The following is a 21,504-nucleotide window of genomic DNA, read 5'->3' as shown; positions in this document are numbered from 1 at the left end:
ACGGTGTTTATGGCCGGGTATGTCCACGGAAGTGGCACAGTGGTGTCAGGCCTGTGAGCGATGCCAGCTTGCTAAGGACCCTCAACCTGTGGCCCAAAGCTTCATGGGGCATTTGTTGGCCTCGCAGCCGAATGAGATTCTGGCCATCGATTACACCACCCTGGAGCCTGGTAGGACAGGTGTGGAAAATGTCTTAGTGATGACTGATGTTTTCAGTAAGTACACTTTGGCAGTTCCCACCCACGACCAGCGTGCTCCCACTGTGGCTCGTGTATTGGTGACCGAATGGTTTTCCAAGTTCGGGGTTCCTTCTCGGATTCATTCTGATCAGGGCCATAGCTTTGAAAGTGCCCTGATCCAGCAGCTATGTGGTTTTTATGGCATTAAAAAGACTCGAACAACCCCATATCATCCGTCTGGCAATGGTCAGTGCGAGAGATTTAATAGGACCCTTCACAATTTGTTGCGGACCCTGCCTGTGTCGAGGAAGAGGGACTGGCCATCCTGTTTACCACAGGTACTCTATTGCTATAACACTACTCCCCACCAGTCCACTGGAGAGTCTCCATTCTTCCTCTTGTTCGGGCGGGAGCCTAGACTACCAGTTGATTTTCTTTTGGGTAGGGTTCAGGATCCGGTTGGTGGTACGGTTCATGAGTGGGTGCAGGAACACCAGGCCCGCCTACAGGTTGCATTTCAGGGGGCCAGAGAGCGGTTGGACATAGCGGCCCAACGCCGGAAAAGGAACTATGATCGACACGTTCGAGATGCTCCACTGGTGGAGGGTCAGCAGGTGTTTTTGCGTGACTTTAACATCCGTGGACGCCATAAGATTTGCGACCTGTGGAGCCCAGTGGTGCATCAAATTTTGAGGGCACCTAAGGGTGGTGGGTCGGTTTATACGGTGGCACCCGTAGCCGACCCTAACAGGGCTCGTCAGGTGCACCGCTCTCTTCTGAAGGCTGTGGTACAGAACCCTTCCTCTGCCCCAGACAGCCCAGGTGAACCTAGTTCCGCTAATCCCTCCTGTTCGCCCCGGCCTACTGACGATGATTCTTATTGTGACTCTGACCTGATGGCTTGGAGATATGAAGGACCTGCCGTGCTCGGCTTGCCAGACATCAGCAGACCGGTCGTCATAGCTAGTCCAGAAGTACCCCTTCAGTATTCACCTCCAGGTATATCTCTGCCGGAACCTAGTTCTTTAGCACCGTCACCTCATCCTGAATTGACGGATGATTTAACCACCTCTTTGGCAGTTCTTCCTTCGGGGTGCTTGGATACTGGTGAGGTGACTAGACGGAAAACATCCCGGTCCACGGCTGGAAAACACTCTAATATCCATCATTTGCCATAACATCTACGAGTTTCGGTTACTGAGGTCTTCCAGGCCTGTGTATCGGTGTGTATTTTCGGCTCTAAATGCTGGATCCACCATCTAGCGTCGTTTAGTGTTGTAATGGGGTTTTCTTTTAATCGTTGGGGCAACGATTTAGAAAGGGGGGGCAGATTGTAGCAGGCTACAGCTGTTTGGCCAAATGGCAATTCATTTGCAGTGCTGTGAGCCAATCGCGATGGTCGAGTCCCTATATATAAATCGGGACTTTTCGTTTGACAAGCTACGTCATCGACACGCGACTGTCTTGTCTACCTGCCGGCCTATCTGTCTGATGTCTGTCTTGGTCTGCCTGGGTCATCTATTCGATCCTAGCGTTACCGGTAGGAAAAGCTCTGGTTCTTTGTTTCCACTCTTTTAACTTTATGACTGGGGCTTATAGGGAATGTTTTGATTTTAGAATCCCCGTTGCTGTAGTAGCCCTGTTAGCAGCTAAAGTTGTGCCCGGTTATTGGTGACCAGAGCCTGGGGCCGTGACTGGATGCTGTTTAGCAAAGGTATGTGACTACGATCATTATTAGATAAATGTTACGGTGAGATGCGTTTATAAGTAGACATTTTTGTATTTCAGGGAAGGCTTTATAGCCGGGGTGTAGCGGCCAGTGGGCGACATCAGCGCCGAACGCCTGCTGCTTTGCTTACGTTTTTATTACGATTTGTTTATGGATATAATAGACTCATGTCAACAACTGTGGCTGCCTTTTTCACCCGGGACCTAGAATAAGTGGAACCGTGGTTTGCTCACGTTAACCGGCAGCTTCCTGGTGAGCTCGTTCTTCCTGTTAGACCGTGAACTGGTTTCATTCAGCATCATATGGCCAGTTTCATGGTTTAAGTGTGGAGTGTTGGATGGACTGACACCATTAACTGTTATTATTTTGGCCTATATTTTATAGCCTCAGTGTTTTGTGTGTTTATTTAAACTCTTGTATGGAGGCTTTTTGTTTGCTGCTGATATACAAGAGTATTATTCTGGTTCATTTGGGTTGATTATTGATCTGTTTTGCTTTGTTTACCCCTACCAAAGTCCGTTAAGCCAGAGGGCATTCTTTTTTTGCCCCATTGTGCTGGCTGGGCTATGATAGTTTGTTTGTTTAATTTGTATTTTGATTTGTGATTTAATTGCTATCCATATTTTTAACTCTAGTACCATCTCGGGTTTAACAGTGTTTTGCAATTGTTGTGTGTAGTCTTGGTTGATTTTCACGTGTTTGTCTTTTGTCTAGGTGCTGGAGACCGCCAGTGGGAGCAGTGCCCCTTGTGGTGGTGGGTCCCTTGGTGTGTGCAGTGGCGGTGCGTTCACCAATTGTGATCATTTCCTTTGTGGTGCGTGTGTGAAATTTATCACGTGTGTGTGGGGTGTTGTGTTATGGATGTCCATTGCTCGGGCCACTAGTCTCCCACTGGTAAGTTTCAGCCCTAGCTTCACCTCGTGTGTGTGTGTGTGGGTGTGTATATTGTGATTAGAGTATATTGTGTGTTTGTTATTTGATTTGGTGTCTTACATTTAGTCTCTGTGAAATTCGCACTATGTTTGTTGTGAAATCTTGAATGTTTGGAGTGACTCTGGTGTGTATGGCTCCATGGGTTGTACATTTTTATAAAAAGTAAAAAGAGAAATTAAAAATATCATTTTTGTACTTGACCACTGTCTCTGGCTGATCCTTGCACGAACCTGAGTGTCTTGTTAGCGCAAAACCATTAAATCTTTGGGTGTAAGTCCCATCGTGGCGTAGTCTGCTATTTTGTCTGGGTCTAGCCCAGCTATAAATATTCCCCCTGCCACAGATAGTTTTGAGTTACATTTTGACAAAACCTGGCAGATCTAAGTATTATAATGTTTTTTGTTTAAGTTATTGTTTAACATGATTCTCTTTTATTATTATTATTTTGGAACAAATGAGGTCTCTGTTTAAGAACGCTTGCTCGCAGATGCAGGTTCCGCTGCTTTAGAGCACCACATATATGTTCGGTTTGCCTAACTGAACGTAGTTTAACTGTCTGCCACAAGTTGATCTTGTAATAAAGGTCTCATCGAGGAAAAATATGTTGTATTTTTGTATTTATTGCATTTTTGAATTATAATAGTTAAATAATTAATTTTATTATAAAAATATTAATTATTAATCGATAGTCGATCGTTAATTCTCTCGACGATCGACTAAGAAAATGTAATCGAATGCCCATCCCTAGTCTGATGTAAACATTAATAAAACTCAATAACCTGTCACACAAGCCAATCTGCCACTCTGAGGACACAGATCGTTGAGGTTGAAGTTAATATTAATGAAATAGACAGGTCTCCGCTGTACGTCACATGTCTGACATATCAGTTGTAGTGCTGAAATGTGAAAATTTAGGTGACTTTTAACTTGAACTAAAACTGTAATGTTACTTACCCACAAAGATCGTCAAGGAACTCACCATGATCATGTCAATGGACATCAATAAATTCTATGAGGTAATAAGGGCTTTGGAGTGTCTGCCAAATGCAGAAATGGAAATGAATGGGTCTCCACTCTCTAAAGAATAAGCTGCTCAGTCAGAGGGATGGCTCAGGAGGATGTTTCTGCATTTGGCCCTGAGGAAGTGTTTCACATTTTTTGCCATTTGTCCACTATGTAGTAAGAGGAAAATAAATGTAAAGCCCTTCTGTGGGTCACAACAGTTTTTTATGTTTTCATGTTCTAACAGATCTCTATTGCTCTCTGTGGAGGAAATGTACGCTCTAAAAAATGCTTGGTTAAAAATAACCCAAGTTGGGATGAAAATGGACTAACCCAACAATTGGGTTGTTTTAACCCAGCGGTTGGGTTAAATGTTTGCTTAAGTGGGTGTGAAAGCTTTTTTTGTCTGCATGTCCCAGAGGAAGAATTGTCATTTTTTACACTATTTAGTAAGAGGAGATAAAATGTACCGCCATTCTGTGGGTCACCCCACCTTGTTTTCATGTTCTGACTTATTTCAAAGGTATTAACATGAATCTATGTGATGTTACAGAGAAATTGTCAAGAGAGTGGACATTTCAATAATGTTTGAATGTTTTCATTTTCAACATTTTGAGCAAGTTTCTCAGCGATAAATGTTATGTTTTGTTTTTACGAATCTTTCTGCAATTTACTGCAGCAACTCTGAACATCCACTCAGAATGGACTCAGTTGAACTCGTAGAGTTATTAGTTTTTCCCCAAAGGAAGGGTGCTCTTATTTTTATGTATTATATTATTATGGATGTGTGGGACACTGTAATTTCAGTTTGTGAGCAGCCCGAAGCAAAAGTGTGTTAGAGGGTGTAAAGGCTAATTTTTTAACATGTCCCAAGGAAGGTCTTTTTTTGACGTCTCGACATCCATTGACACTTATTTTGAAGCAAAACTGGTTGAAGTTGGACTTGTTGGGGTTTTAATAAAGGTCTAAGGATGGTCTAAATGGTCTTTTAAGCTATTTTTTCATGTGTTAATATTTAAGTTTGACTGACCAATGTAGATTCTTTGTAGATATTAGTTTGCTTCAATTTTTGAAATCTAGCAATTAGTACCGCCACCTACCGACTGGATTAAGGATCGGCATAATTACAATTTTCCATAAATTGTATGCAAACCATACAATCTCATACAATTTAAATAATTTGATCTGACTCGTTCCTCAGCTAGCTATATTTAAACCATATTCATACTTTTAACTGTAATTACTGTCAGAACAGCTGATTATTGATTTGGGATCATATTTTTCTATAATAAAGTTCAGCACCTTCTTCCGCATGTAAATGTGTAGCAGAAGTGAAAGTGGTCTGTTCCAGTCCAGATCCTGTAACCAATCAAAGAGTGAGACTGAAAATCCCATTTGCATTGTCAGGGTGGAGTGATTGTGATCCTCTCAGAATAGAGCAGCTCTGTCTCCAGAGACCATGTTCAAACCCCAAGAGCTTTATTTGACATTTACTGCTACATCAACCTTCTGAAAAGCACCTGCATCTTCATCTGTTAGTTGAATGATGTTGTCAGACACAAAGTGAACTTGTTGAGAAGCTTTATTGAATGTTGCAGCAAACACAGCAGATTGAAAGATCACACAGTGCTTTGACACATGCGAGCTCTCTTTCAGTATTGAGTTGTAAATCACTACAGCTGCAGCACTAGACTCATGTGAATCCTGCCTGACACAGGACACTCAGATACGGCTCATCTTCAGGAGAGAAACATCAGCACTCAGAGCTCTTGTGGAACGAGACCTCATGAGGAGCTCCATCATGTGTTACTCTGCAGACGTACACCTCTCCCGCTTCCCAGCGTGCTTTGCTGAGGGTCAGGACGCTACTGCGGCTGTAGCGGCCGTTCTGCTGGCTCTCTGCGCTGGTCAGAACCCCCTCGGTGACCTCTGACCCGTCCAGTGTCCAGCTCACCAGCGCCCCCTGTGGAGAGTAAGAGCTGAGCAGGCAGAGCAGTGCGGCTGAGCCTCCAGAGATCTGCAGAGAAGAGGGCGGCAGCAGAGACACTGAGGGCTTCACTGTGGGACCAGCTGCAGGAGACAAACACAACACATTCACAAACACAAAGAACACACACTGCACTTTCATTCACAGCATTTCAACAGCAGGACAAATCACAATCACAATCTGATCCTTCATGTCCTTCAACATCACTACAGCTGATATATATACAATATACAAACTACACAATCACTATATACATTTACATCAAACCTCATCAATCAAACTCAACATTGTAATACACCGACTGATTTCATCACAGCAGTTTTTAACTCAGAACATAAAGTTCTTACATTTTACTGAGATATTCAACTCAAAATTAAAAGTCACACATAAATTGTGTTTGTATTATAAAGCACTGAATTATAATCACAACATGAGCAAAAGAGATTCAGTATCATTGACTGAACTACAGAAAGTACAACATTTACATTCTGATGTCAAATCTCTTTTCTCCATGTATGATATCTACAATAAAAGATGAACTATATATGAACTCAGTGTAGAAATAAATGAAGGAAAACAAACCTGTAATAAACTCAATGAACTCATAGTGAGACGCTTTATGGAAATATGTTTAGATTTTGTTGTTGAAAGGAATAATGCCGTTCTTCTGAATGTATAAACATGACAATATCATTGATTTAGATTAAATAATTATTAAACAATATCAGTAACACTTAAAGCCTTTATACACAATGCATTAATTATGAATTGTTATATACATTATAATGCATGTATGATCTCATGAATAATTGTAACCACAGTTATAACACATTATAATATTATCTATTCATTGTTACACCTTTAGAAATTATAATACATTAAAACTCATGACAAACAACCAATTTCAGATGCAACAAGGAATTAGCAAATATTATAACGCATTTTAACTTTGATTACAATTATTAATGAAAAGATATAAGGCATTATAATCTACATTATGAATATCTTTATAATGCATTATACATAAAGGCTTCAAGTAAAGTTTCAGCACAATATCTAATAATCATTATCATTAATAAATGTTGTTCTTGTTTCAACTGTAAAACACTTTCTGAAATCTAAACTGTATTTTTTTATTAGGTAATTAAATAGACAGACTTACCGATCACCAGTTTGGTTCCTCCACCGAATGTCCACCACAGTGATACAATCTAATGAAACGCTCGTACAAAAACCTCTATTCCACTCGAGTGAACACACACTCCAGCAGAGAGAGAGAAACAACACTTCAACACACTGATATTAGAAGCTCCTCAGCTCTTCTCAACACTCACTCATTCAGATTGACTCAATGATTTCTGATATAACACTGTTTAAAGAAATATATTTGATGAGCTGTGACCTCTGACCTCTTTGATCATGGATGATGTTGTGGAGTTTCTCATAATGATGCTTCTGTTCTTCATATGCAGCTCAATCTTCAGGATTCACAGAAAACCTGCAGCTTCAGACTTCAATCTTCAGTGAAAATCTGCTCAAATCATGAGTTTATTGAATATTATAGCCAAAGTCAATAGAAAGTGTCAACAATGAAAATATAAAAGGTATTTTGCATGTTCTACACAGTCAAGCATGTTTTCATATTCAAGGTCTGTTCTAAAAGTCTCTGGACTGGTTCTGAATCTCCACACAAGATCATGAAACGTGAACAAGCTCTAATATGTCTCCATATTTAACAGCCTGTTTCTTCTCCATCTGATGATTTCAGACACACATGAGGCTTCATGATAGATGGAGTGACACCATCAACTCTGATTAGAGATTCACAATCAGTCCTGATACTTTCTGAACAGACTCATGATTCATGATCTGACTTTAGTGATGGCGGTTCATCTAGTGGAAGTGTAGCAGTGATGATGGTCACATGACTGAATATGGACACAGAGATGGACGTTCATCTGCACATCCTCAGTGTCTCAGGAGTCACAATACAAATAAAACTACTGAACTAACTCAAATAACATGAGTCAGAATGTAATGATCATTGTGTAACTCTAGTGTGTGTGAGTTTGTTCTGAGCACAAGCTGTTGTAAATCCTGCCCACTTCTTTGCATTGTCAGCACATGCTTCAGTCTGAGAGTGTTTATAGTGCTGTGAGTTTAACACTTCATGACTGAGAGCAGAACAGAACACAATCTTCATCATCACACAAGACACAAGAACAACAATGAACACCATCAACATCTTCATCTGGACTCTTTCTCTGTTTGCTCAAGGTTTGTGTAATAGTTTTGATTATTCTTTAAAAAAAATCTAATATTTATCATTTTCATTTCTGTTTTCTTTCATAAGGATTAATAATTCCTTTAACATGTAAAACAAAAAAACAAAAAAAAATATATATATATAATTTTAATTTCTCTTTCTTTTTCAGAGTGTAGAGGACAGTACACAGTAACTCAGAGTCCATTAATAACAGCTCAACCAGGAGAAGACGTCAGAATAAACTGTAAAACCAGCAGTGGCGTGTATGGTGGTGATTGTTTAGCCTGGTATCAGCAGAAACCTGGAGAAGCTCCTAAACTCCTGATTTATTATATAAACCGCCTCCAGTCAGGAACTCCATCTAGATTCAGTGGCAGTGGAGCCAGATATGGAACTGATTTCACTCTGAGCATAAGTGGAGTCCAGACTGAAGATACAGGAGATTATTACTGTCAGAGTGTACACTATCCAAACAGTCAGTATGTGTTCACACAGTGATAAAGAGTCGTACAAAAACCTGTATCAGTCAGACGTCACAGTGACTGCACTGATACAGCTGAGAGATACTGCAGCTGCTGATGGACCATCACACACAACACAATGGTGTATCAAACCTTTCACACACTTTATTTATTTATTATGATGTAAGTAAATGTGACACAATCTTATATCTCTTACTATAATGTGGAGAAAATGTGAGTGGTGCTTGTCCCTGCAAAACTTTCCACTACAATATTATCTATATTATTTACTGTAGGAAAGTCAATCCCTTTAATTGCACTTCCACACTTCACCACTAGAGGGTCACATGTCTTTACATCACTGAGATCTACACACCTTTCCTTTAAGACCGTGGCTGCATCTGAAATCACACACTTCTCTACTATATAGTAGATTAAAAACTGTATGTGACAAATTATGTATGTCTGAATTCACTCATAAAAGAATAGGCAGAAAGTCCCCGGATGACCTACTACTTCCTGGGAGATTCTGAAGTGAAACCTGGGCACTGGTCATATTCTCTGGGTGAAATTCCCATGGTTGCGTAGTCGAAGATTAATAAACAGTATATAGTATTTTGTCTCTTTAGTGTATGATTTATTTGGGTTTTTGAACCCCTTTCCATTTGTCCGCTCCTCGTGAATGCCACATTTAGGATGGGAAATGTTTAATATCTGTAAGAATTGAACAGAAAGATTGTTCATATTTATGTCTAATGTGAATCATTTATCTTTGTTTCAGACTCTCTCCCCCTCATACATTAACACACACACACACACACACACACACACACACACACACACACACACACACACACACAACTGCTCACAGACGAGACCTGTTTTCTGAATCCAGCGTATCATTAATAGTTTTGTGGATTGAACTCTTGGAGCTCTTCCTCTCTAACCGAGTCAAGGACGATCTCAGCAGTCCAGAGGCTTCACACACTGACAGTGTTTGATTATAAACTGATGAACATGAACAAACCTCATCTCTCCATTAGTCCAACTCTTCTGCACTCTCAAAAAAAAGAGTACAAAATTGTATCTTTTAAGGTACAATGGCTTGTCACTGGGGTGGTACCCTTAAGGGTACATATTTGTACCTATGGCTGCGTTCGAAACCGCATACTTATTGAGTAGGTACTCATTTTCAATAAGTACTTACTTAACAAGCTCTAAAAGAGTAGGTACTATATTGCCTGATCTCGTTAAGTATGAATGCGAGCCTCATCATCATGTGACCTACAACGTATCAAGCGCAACTACTTGAAAGACGACTGACAGGTTTAATTAATCGATCTATAAATATCTTAATATTGATTAAACTTGCTAATTTTGTGGTCTTGTTGAAGAAACAGCTGCCCATTTATTTTGTGATATTAACCCATCTGACCCAGTTTTATCCTTACCAAAACCGTGATCTCTTGAATATGTTGTTCATTTCTTTATTTTATATGCAAAAAATTTCATCCACAAGCAAAATTGGCCTAAATCTCGTTTATATTTTCCTTTTTCTTGTTAAATGTAACTCCTGTTTCATCCCTCAAGCTTATGAAATAACATTTTTATTGCATTATGATGAATTATTCAAAGATATCTAACCTTGTTATTGTTTTTTTTTTCTTTGTATATAATGTATGCAAACCCATGATATTTGTTTTGTTTTATCATTATGATTGTTAAAGATACAACCATGTAATAATTATAAAATAAAAGATATGAGTGACAGGTGCAGTGAGAGCTCAAAGCATCAGTAACTCCACAGCCTGTGCGGTTTCCCTCAGTGTCTGCACAGAGACGTCTTTCAGCTGAAGATCTCACCTTTGGAGAAAACTGTTTATTTTATACTCGAAAAATGTAAGTATCACTATTAAAAATTAAGATTACCCCAGAATGAATTGCATTGCTAGCCCACTAAAACACTTACAATAATAATAATAACAAATGCTGACCAATACTTAATTATATTACTTGTTCTTTTTACTGAAAAGTATATTGTTTTAGTAAAACAAGCAAAATGCAACTTGTCATACACTGTCAGAAAAAAAGGTACATTGCTGTCACTGGGGCGGTACCCTAAGGTACAAAACAAAAAAGGTACTAATACGCACTCTTAAAGTACTGATATGTACCTTTTGAGGTACTAATATGTACCTTTTAGGGGTGAGTAAGGTACAAAGATGTACCTTTTCACTTTTGTACCTTAGGGTACCGCCCCAGTGACAGCACTGTACCTTTTTTTCTGAGAGTGTATGACATAGCGATGCATGAATACACACTAGACAAATGCAGCCGATGTGAATACCAATTTTCAGTCAAGCAATGAATAAATGCATGAGTTAATAAAATATTTGATTTACTGACAACAATAGGAAACATTAATTAATGAGTAAAAGAATGAATAAAAGTAAACATCACAAATGAATAAGTCACCAACACATGAAACAAAGCTTTATTCAAACATATTGTTCTAACAAACCATCACACATTTACAGGCGGTGAACCCCACATCTGCTGCCATCTCAACACAGCTGTGCCAATTCTGTGGCTTTATGTTGATGAAGCAGTTGACCACCGTGAACACTTTCGCCTGTCCTAGCCGTCCATCATGTCCCTCCTGAACCCACAACCTTGAAGCACGAGTGGGAGAACATGTGTGGGACAATCTCTGACTGCTGATGTTTGCTCCAAACATCCGTGTGCCTGCTCTCCATCAGCATGACTACTTAAAACGCTTTACAATTCATGTTGTCAGCATCCCATTTCTTGCCATATTTAATTTAATATTTTTACAATTACATGCTATTTGTATTGTAGCTTTATGACTTTTGTGGTGTAGTGGGCTAAACACTGAACTGATAAGCAGAAGGTTTCCTTGAGCAAGGAGCTCTGCAGCAAACGCACAGACATCAAGAATCAGAAAAGTGCTTAAATAACTCTGTTTGAAATTAAAATCAAATACAACTTAAGATTTAAATTGATGTTTTATTCATTTCTGTAGTATACTCAAAGCCTTTGATGACAGGCTTCCTTCATCACCCTCTCTCCAGTCTCCACCAGATAAACACGCGCATGCTCTTCTGCCCCTGTAACATCAGACAACATTCACGTTCCCTGGATCTTAAACCTTGATAAAAGCATAAAAGTTGATGTGCTCAATACTACATTTAAATGTTGAGGAAGTTGCTGATGTGTTAATGTTCCTCAATTCATCAACAGTATGGACAAATAAAAAAGATAACTTATGTTTAGTTACTTTATGTAGATCTATTAACATTACTGACGTTCATGTAAAGTAAACAGTGTTGACAACAGTGAACTCTACATTATAGCACACACATCACTCTGATCAGATGTCTATTTCATGCTGTGATGTCATCCGCAATACTTAACGAAAATGTTCCTGTCAGATGTTAAATAAACATTTAGTAAGCATTTTTATATGGTTTATGTAAATCCACTTTGGAGACGTGTGTGTGTTACTGGAGCTCATACAAAATAAAACATGTTTTTACAGCACAATCACAACTATACTATACTGACTGTCGTCTTTGCACCTTCAACAATTCAATTTTTTACTCTACAGTAGTTCAACAAATGCGATTTTAACACAAGGAACCGTGATTTTGGTTTGTAATACTCACATTTGATTGGCTTTTCTCCGCCTGACGTATCCTTTCCTGTGGCCTCATGGGAAGGCAGGGATAGAAAAGTATCCGACGATGGGTGCTTCACAATCTGGGCGGAATCAGTAAGCCATCTGGGAACTTCTCGCCTACTCTTTTATGATTACTGAGGTTTCGAACATACTACTCCTTTCACGTACTGTTTTCGCCTACTATATAGTAGGTAAGTAGGCATATTCGAACGCAACATCAGTATACGCACGTCCAAATCTCGCGAGAAATACTCCAAAACCCTGGTAGTTCTCGCCTACTCTTTTATGAATACTGCTCGGGTTATGTATATAACCCTTGTTCCCTGAGAAGGGGAACGAGCACTGCATCGGAACGACGCTTTGGGGATGCTCCCTTAGCATCAGCGAATCTGAAACCAGAATGCCAACTAGGCCAATCCGATTGGCGTGCGTGATGATGTAATCGTGACGGCATACCCGGAAGTATAAAATGGGAGCTGGAACGTAATGGCGGCAGTAATTGCTCTGAAGCATGCGCTCCAGGCGCGCCGAGGTGTGGCGTCGGGATGCAGTGCTCGTTCCCCTTCTCAGGGAACAAGGGTTATATACATAACCCGAGCAGTTCCCTTTCGAGGGAACTCGCACTGCATCGGAACGACGCTTTGGGGAACGAATTCCAACTAGGCCACACCAAAGGGTAGCGTCTGCCCTAGTGTGAAGCCGGAGACCGGGCACAGCTAGGACTGGAGCACCCTAGCACCAGGCGTTGTAGGGAGATCCAGGCTATAGAACCTGATAAACGTGTGTGGGGTAGCCCACCCGGCCGTCTCGCAGATATCCTGCAAGGGGACCCCAGAAAGAAGGGCCACCGAAGAGGCCATGCCTCTGGTGGAATGAGCCCTCACGGCCACAGGTGAAGGCAAACTGCGCACCTGGTAGGCCATGGTAATCGCCTGGACAATCCAATTACTGATTGTCTGAGTAGACGCAGGCAATCCCTTCTTAGGTGAGCCAAAACACACCAACAGTTGTTGTGATCTCCTCCACTGTGCAGACTTCGCCAAATAAACTCTGAGCGCCCTAACCGGGCAGAGTAGGTGAAGTCTCCCCTCTTCCGCCGTCACGTGAGGCGGAGGATGGAATGCCTGCAGAACCAAAGACCTGACCACCCTTGATTGCACCTTAGGCACGTAGCCCGGCCTAGGGTGTAAGATGGCCTTAACTCCTCCCGGGGCAAACTCCAGGCAGGTTGGCGTTACCGCCAGGGCCTGGAGATCTCCCACTCTCCTGAGAGAGGTAATGGCGAGGAGAAAAGCCACTTTAAGGGTCAGGTTCTTAGGTTCAGCTGACTCCAATGGCTCGAAGGGGGTCTCAGCCAAGCCTTCGAGAACCACTGCCAGGTCCCAGGTTGGAACTCTGCAATGAGCCTCAGGCCTCATCCTCCGAGCTCCACGGAGGAATTGTACAACCAGCTGGTGCCTACCCAGAGGCCCATCACCCATAGGAGTGTGGAAAGCCGCAATGGCAGCCACGTACACCTTGAGTGTGGACGGGGTAAGCCCTGCAGAGAAGCGATCTTGGAGGAACTCCAGCACTGAAGCCACTGGGCAGTTAACTGGGTTCACCTCACGCTCCCTGCACCAAGTGGAAAATACATTCCACTTGAGGCTGTACAGTCTCCTCGTAGACGGAGCCCTGGAACTGAGTAAGGTCTCTATCACCTCTGCCGATAGGCCAGCCTCTAGGTACCTGGTCCCCTCAGGGGCCAGACCCACAGGTTCCAAATCTCCGGGCAGGGGTAAAATATCATACCCGCCGCCTGAGATAGGAGATCCCTCCTCAGAGGAATCTCCCACGGCTGACCTGCTAGCAGAGCTATGATATCCGAGAACCAAACTCGAGTCGGCCAACGGGGTGCTACCGGAAGTAGACTGTCGCCGGACCCTCTCCAGGACTCCCGGGAGCAGAGCAATCGGGGGAAATGCGTACAGACACAGCCTCGGCCACGTCTGAACCATGGCATCCAACCCCAGCGGGGCTGGATGCGTGAGGGAAAACCACAGTGGGCAGTGGGACGTCTCTCGAGACGCAAATAATCCACTTCCACTGGGCCGAACCTCTTGCATATGGCCTCCACCACCTCTGGGTGGAGTCGCCACTCCCCGGGCCTCAGCCCCTGCCTCGACAGGATGTCTGCTCCCTGATTTTGGACCCCCGGGACATACATTGCCCTGATGGACAACAGTTTCCCTTGGGACCACAGGAGGATGTGATGCGCCAGTCTGCAAAGAGGGCGCAACCTCAAACCCCCCTGCCGTGCCCCAACCAGTGAGGGAGGCGTCTGTTGAAACGGATTTCCAGCAACAGGACGCTCCCAACACTGGCCCTTGGGACAGAAACCAAGGTTTCTTCCATATGACTAGGGAACGAAGGCCACTGCGCGTTACCCTGATCATACAGAATGGATTTCCCCTCAAGGAAAGCCACCTGGTTTACTTCCATATCAGGACATGATGGCCGCGGAGGTCCGGGAAAAAGCTCCTCAGAGCTTTGTAGACCGCCAGCATTTCCAGGCAGTAGATGTGCCAGGAGAAATGCCTGGTCTCCCACAGACCTCTTGCAAAGCAGCCGCCATGACCACGTCCCAGCCAGTGAGGGAGGCATCTGTTGAAACGGATTCCCGGCAACAGGACGCTCCCAACACTGGCCCTTGGGACAGAAACCAAGGTTTCTTCCATATGACTAGGGAACGAAGGCCACTGCGCGTTACCCTGATCATACAGAATGGATTTCCCCTCAAGGAAAGCCACCTGGTTTACTTCCCATAACCACGTCCCAGCCAGTGAGGGAGGCGTCTGTTGAAACGGATTCCCGGCAACAGAACGCTCCCAACACTGGCCCTTGGGACAGAAACCAAGGTTTCTTCCATATGACTAGGGAACGAAGGCATCTGCGCGTTACCCTGATCATACAGAATGGTTTTCCCCTCGAGGAAAACCCCTTGATTCCCAGCTACCACTGTAAGGGTCTCATGCAGCAGGCCAAGAGATATTCTGTTGGACGCAGCCGCAATGAGCCCCAGCAGTCCTTAAACTGCTTCACAGTGATGCTGTGGCCTAGCTTCATTTTAGAGACCACCGCACGTATGAACTCGATACGTTCGGGAGACAATTGTGCCCACAACGTAGAGAATCCCATACGACTCCCAGGAACACAGTTCTCTGAGAAGGCGTCAACACGCTACTGCGTGTAGAGTCTCAAAGGGCTAGGCCGCCTGGAAGAACCCGATATTGGTACGCTTTGCCCCAAAAAGCGAACCTCAGGAACTTCCTGTGACACAGAAGGATGGATACAGGGAAGTATGCGTCCTCTTCAGACCCATCGTGACAGACCAGTCCTCAGACTGGATCTGAATCACAATGGAGGAATTGCTAAGCATCTTAAATCTGAATCTCCTCAGAGAACGATTCAAGTACCTCAGGTCTAAAGTTGGATGCAACTCGCCATCCCTCTTAGGAACTATGAAGTACTGGCTGTAGAACCCGGACTCCCTGTCTGGCGGAGGAGCACATTCTGTGGCCTCCCTACCAACAGGGAGTGAACTTCCTGTTCCATTACCCGAACCTGCCCAGGGACCACTGCCGTCCAGACCACCCCACTGAACTTCAGGGGAAGGTAACCGGACTGCAGTCTGTATGCCCCTCTCTACAGTCGCAGGCCCCAAGCTGATATATTCGGAGGCATAACCATGCGCCGAGATAATCTGCTAAGGGAACCAGCCTCTCGAGGCCGGTCTCGGATGTCAACCAAGCCTCCTCCCCGACCCCCTGAAGCGGCTAACCGGCAGGGCGAAATCGAGGAAGATTTTCGGTGTGCGTACGCGTTTGCTGGACCACCGCAAGTCTTGCTAGAGGCGGCTGGTGCAGCACGCGTGCGCGGGGAAACGATGTGGCCCGAAGCGTACTAGACGGCGGGAGCACAGCATCGATTCCCGAAAACTCCACAGGGGAGGCGACCTCGATCGCTCCTACCCGGGAGAGGGGGCTGGCCAGCAGGGGCCTCATCTAAGGGAGCAGCTCAACAGGGCCACAACACTAGAGCGGACACTGCGATTAGCAATTGCCTGAAACTGATGTGTCCCGCAGGCCACAAGGCGGCGAGAACGACATCAACTTCAGGAGGGCTCCATCTTAGATGAATATCCAGTTCACAAGTTAAACACGCTTGGGTGACAGAATTAAAGTATCCAACTTATCAAAAGTCGGATAACATGACACTCAATTCCTCGGAATTAAATGCCATCATAATCACCAAACCCGTGCAACCTGATCTGAATAATAGGCTGAATAAAAAATATATCTAACTCCTCAAAGTCAGATAATATTTTAATTTAATTCCTCAGAATTAAATGCAGCCACAATAAGGTGAAACATAGTCTGAATGATAGGCTAAATATCTAACTCCTCAAAGTCAGATGATATTTTATTTAATTGCTTAGAATGAAATGTAGCCGTAATTAATCAGACAACACTGTTTTATTTGTATTATACGGACTCATAGACCCCGCGTTGCCTCAGCAACGTGGTTCAAGCCGTCATAATACAATTGGTTTTCATCCCTCGAGAAAAAAGCCAAACAGTGTCACACAATACGGTGAAACATGGTCTGAATGACAGGCTGAATATCTAACTCCTCAGAGTCAGATGATATCTCATTTAAATCCTCAGACTTAAATGCAGCCATATCAGACAATACTGATTTATCGTACTATACGGACTCGTAACCCACATGCCTCAGCAACGTGGCTCAAGCCGTTAAGCCAACCAGTATCTCATGCACACCGATCGCGTGTGTTCACTTTAATTGCAGACCCATAACCTGCGCGCTGCCTTTTTTTTCAGCAATCGCGAGATGGAATCTTGCATATTTAAGAAGTGCTTATAACTTTGACTGCCTCGATGCTGAGCACGTCTAATTCCTCAGAATCAGACCGCTCACACATCGGGTCCTCCGCCCCGGGGGAAGAAGCCGCAGCGCGGGCTTCCACACGGGGAAGGAGAACATCTGAACTGTCAGATAAAGACTGGGAAGATGCCTCAGCAGTCCCAGTCCCACTGACAGTCCATCCGTGAGCCCCATGACCAGCCTCGCCGCACCGCCTCGGCGGATGCGGGACCGATCCACGGGGCTCACAAGGCTGGCCGGCCTCATCGAGCACGGCCAGCCGAGAGCGGAGCACCCTGAGCGTCAGCTTCTTGTAATGCTCACAAGCGGCTCCCTCGAGAGCCGCTCGAGCATGCTGAACGCCCAGGCAGTGCACACACAGCAGGTGTGTATCCGAGCCCGACATGTAACAAGGGCAAGGATGCACACACTGCTTAAACTCTCTAGTTCCCTTTCGAGGGAACTCGCACTGCATCGGGACGACGCTTTGGGGATGCTCCCTTAGCATCAGCGAATCTGAAACCAGAATGCCAACTAGGCCAATCCGATTGGCGTGCGTGATGACGTCATCGTGACGGCATACCCGGAAGTATAAAAGGGGGGCTGGAACGTAATGTCGGTAGTTATTGCTCTTCAGCAAGCGCTATCTGTCAAACTGTCTGTCTATTTACTGTTGTATGTCAGTGAAAGTGTGTGATTGAAATGAAGTGTGAAAAAGTGAGAGAGTTCAAGCAGTGTGTGCATCCTTGCCCTCGCTACATGTCGGGCTCGGATACACACCTGCTGTGTGTGCACTGCCTGGGCGTTCAGCATGCTCGAGCGGCTCTCGAGGGAGCCGCTTGTGAGCATTATGAAAGCTGACGCTCAGAGTGCTCCGCTCTCGGCTGGCCGTGTTCGATGAGGCCGGCCAGCCTAGTGAGCCCCGTGGATCGGTCCCGCATCCGCCGAGGCGGTGCGGCGAGGCTGGTCATGGGGCTCACGGATGGACTGTCAGCGGGACTGGGGCTGCTGAAAAAAAGGCATCTTCCCAGTCTTTGTCTGACAGTTCAGATGTTCTCCTTCCCCGTGTGGAAGCCCGCGCTGCGGCTTCTTCCCCCGGGGCGGAGGACCCGATGTGTGAGCGGTCTGATTCTGAGGAATTAGACGTACTCAGCATCGAGGCAGTCAAAGTCATAAGCACTTCTTAAATATGCAAGATTCCATCCTCGCGATTGCTGGAAAAAAAAGGCAGCGCGCAGGTTATGGGTCTGCAATTAATGTGAACACACGCGATCGGTGTGCATGAGATACTGGTTGGCTTAACGGACGAGTCCGTATAGTACAATAAAAAAATCAGTATTTGTCTGATATGGCTGAATTTAAGTCTGAGGATTTAAATGAGATATGATCTGACTCTGTGGAGTTAGACATTCAGTCATTCAGACCATGTTTCACTGTATTGTGTGACACTGTTTGGCTTTTTTCTCGAGGGATGAAAGCCAATTACATTTACATTTACATTTAGTCATTTAGCAGACGCTTTTATCCAAAGCGACTTACAAATGAGAGCAAAATAAGCAACTAGAACAGTCAAGGGCAACAGTATGCAAGTGCTGTAGCAAGTCTCAGTTAATCTAGCTCAGAACACACAGGACTTTTTTTTTTTTTTTTTTTTTTTTTTTTTATAAATTAGACAGACAGAGAATGAATAGAATGATAAGTGCTATTCTTGATTGGTGAGGTGCTGCTGAAAGAGATGTGTCTTTAGGTGTTTTTTGAAAATGGCTACAGACTCGGCCTCTCGAATTGAGATAGGCAGGTCATTCCACCAGGTGGGAACAGCCCAGGAAAAGCTCCGTGATAGCGATTTCATGCCTCTCTGGTATGGCACCACAAGGCGTCGTTCACTAGCAGAACGTACGTTCCTGGAGGGTGTGTAAGTCTGAACGAGCGAGTTTAGGTATATTGGTGCAGAGCCAGTGGATGTTTTGAAGGCGAGCACCAGTGCCTTGAATTTGATGCGAGCAGCTATTGGCAGCCAGTGCAGACTGATGAAGAGAGGCGTGACGTGCGCTCTCTTCGGCTCATTAAAGACCACTCTCGCCGCTGCATTCTGGATCAGTTGCAAGGGTTTGATAGTGCATGCCGGAAGGCCCGCTAGAAGAGCATTACAGTAGTCCAGTCTGGAGAGAACAAGAGCTTGGACCAGTAGTTGTGTGGCATGCTCTGATAGGAAGGGTCTAATCTTCCTAATGTTGTATAATGCAAATCTACAGGATCGGGTTGTTGCAGTAATGTGGTCAGTGAATTTTAGCTGATCATCAATCACAACTCCAAGGTTCCTGGCTGTCCTGGACGGAGTTATGGTTGATGATCCTAGCTGAATGGAGAGATTGTGATGCAGTGCTGGTTTGGCTGAGACCACAAGCAGTTCTGTCTTTGCAAGGTTGAGTTGAAGGTGATGTTCCTTCATCCAGGCAGAAATGTCTGTTAGGCAGGCAGCGATACGAACACCAACCGATGGATCATCTGGTTGAAATGAGAAGTAGAGTTGAGTGTCGTCGGCATAGCAGTGATAGGAAAAGCCATGTTTCTGAATGACCGATCCCAGTGATGACATGTAGATGGAGAAGAGAAGTGGTCCAAGCACTGAGCCCTGGGGAACTCCAGTAGCTAGATGATGTGACTTAGACACTTCACCTCTCCATGACACCCTGAAAGACCTACCTGAGAGGTAAGACTCGAACCACTGGAGAGCAGTTCCTGAGATGCCCATCTTCATGAGAGTTGACAGGAGGATCTGGTGGTTAACTGTGTCAAAAGCAGCAGACAAATCCAGTAAGATAAGTACTGTGGATTTGGAAGCTGCTCTTGCCTGTCTGAGTGCCTCCGTAACTGAGAGCAGGGCAGTCTCAGTTGAGTGCCCGCTTTTGAAGCCGGATTGGTTGATGTCCAGGAGGTGGTTCTGTTCAAGAAACGTAGACAGCTGGTTAAACACCACTCGCTCAAGTGTCTTTGCAATGAAAGGAAGAAGGGATACCGGTCTGTAGTTTTCTAAAAGTGCTGGGTTTAGAGAGGGTTTCTTAAGCAGTGGGGTTACCCGAGCCTGCTTAAATGCTGTGGGGAAAGTCCCGGTGTGAAGAGAGGTGTTGACAATGTGAGTGAGTGCAGGAGTAACAGAAGAAGAAATGGCCTGAAGGAGGTGAGTGGGGATAGGATCAAGCGGACAGGTAGTGGGATGATTGGATAGGATGAGTTTGGAGACATCTGCTTCAGAGAGCAGAGAGAAGGAGGGGAGCGTGTGTGTGATGGTTGTTGAGATGTGCGTGTCAGTTTGTGGTGTGGAGAATTGACTGCTGATGGAGGAGGTTTTGTTTGTGAAAAATGATGCAAAGTCATCAGCTGTAAGAGTTGATGAAGGAGGGGGAGGAGGAGGACAAAGGAGCGAGGAGAATGTTTTGAAAAGTGCACGAGAGTTGGAGCAGTTGTTGATTTTGTTGTGGTAGTATGTAGTTTTAGCAGTGGAGACATTAGTAGAGAATGAAGCAAGAAGAGACTGATACAGGGTTAGGTCAGTAGCGCTTTTAGTTTTGCGCCACATCCTCTCTGCCGCCCGGAGTCCAGAGCGATGTTCACGGAGAACATCAGACAGCCAGGGGGCAGAAGGGGTGGTGCGGGCTGGCCTGGATGTAAGGGGACAGAGGTTGTCTAAGCAGGATGTTAGAGAGGAACAAAGAGTGTCAGTAGCACTGTTAGTGTCTAGTGCTGAGAACTGAGCAGGTGGAGGGAGTGAGGATGAAACCATGGTGGATAGACGGGAGGGAGAGAGCGAGCGTAGATTACGCCGCAAGGTGATCTGTGGAGGAGTGCGTGTTGTGTCCGGAGTCAGTATGAGGTTAAGAGTGATGAGAAAGTGATCTGAGGTGTGCAGTGGAGTAACTAAAGTGTTGTTTGTGGAGCAATAGCGCGTGTAGATCAGGTCCAGATGGTTACCTGATTTGTGAGTAGCTGTAGTAGATACTCGCTTAAGGTCAAATGAGGACAGAAGAGTGGTGAAGTCAGCAGCCTGGGGTTTATCAAGGTGGATGTTGAAGTCACCAAGCAGTACCAAAGGAGTGCCATCCTCAGGGAAGTGAGAGAGGAAAATATCCAGTTCCTCTAAGAAGTTACCCAGTTGACCTGGAGGGCGATAAATAACTACAACATGGATTGAGTGTGATTCAAAAGAGCGGTTGCCAGATACAGATGTACTGGGCTCAAATTTCCAATCATTTGAGATGAGCAAACCAGTAACTCCACCCCTCCCAATCGGGCGAGGGGTGTGTGAAAAAGTGAAATTATTTGA

At 44.5% G+C, this 21,504-nt stretch overlaps 1 gene segment (V, D, J or C); it reads right to left on the bottom strand.

Moving 5' to 3' along the window:
• Positions 1-5,408: 5,408 nt before the first annotated feature.
• Positions 5,409-14,871, bottom strand: LOC307121288 (immunoglobulin lambda constant 7-like). The segment is given in 3 exons: positions 14,851-14,871; positions 6,993-7,041; positions 5,409-5,913 (listed from the first exon to the last, which is right to left on the bottom strand).
• Between the last annotated feature and the right edge of the window lie 6,633 nt (positions 14,872-21,504).

Source organism: Gobio gobio (assembly GCF_949357685.1).
Source record: "Gobio gobio genome assembly, chromosome: 25".
NCBI lineage: Eukaryota > Metazoa > Chordata > Actinopteri > Cypriniformes > Gobionidae > Gobio > Gobio gobio.
Note: the sequence above shows the minus strand (reverse complement) of the source record. Positions and strands in the feature narration are given on the sequence as shown.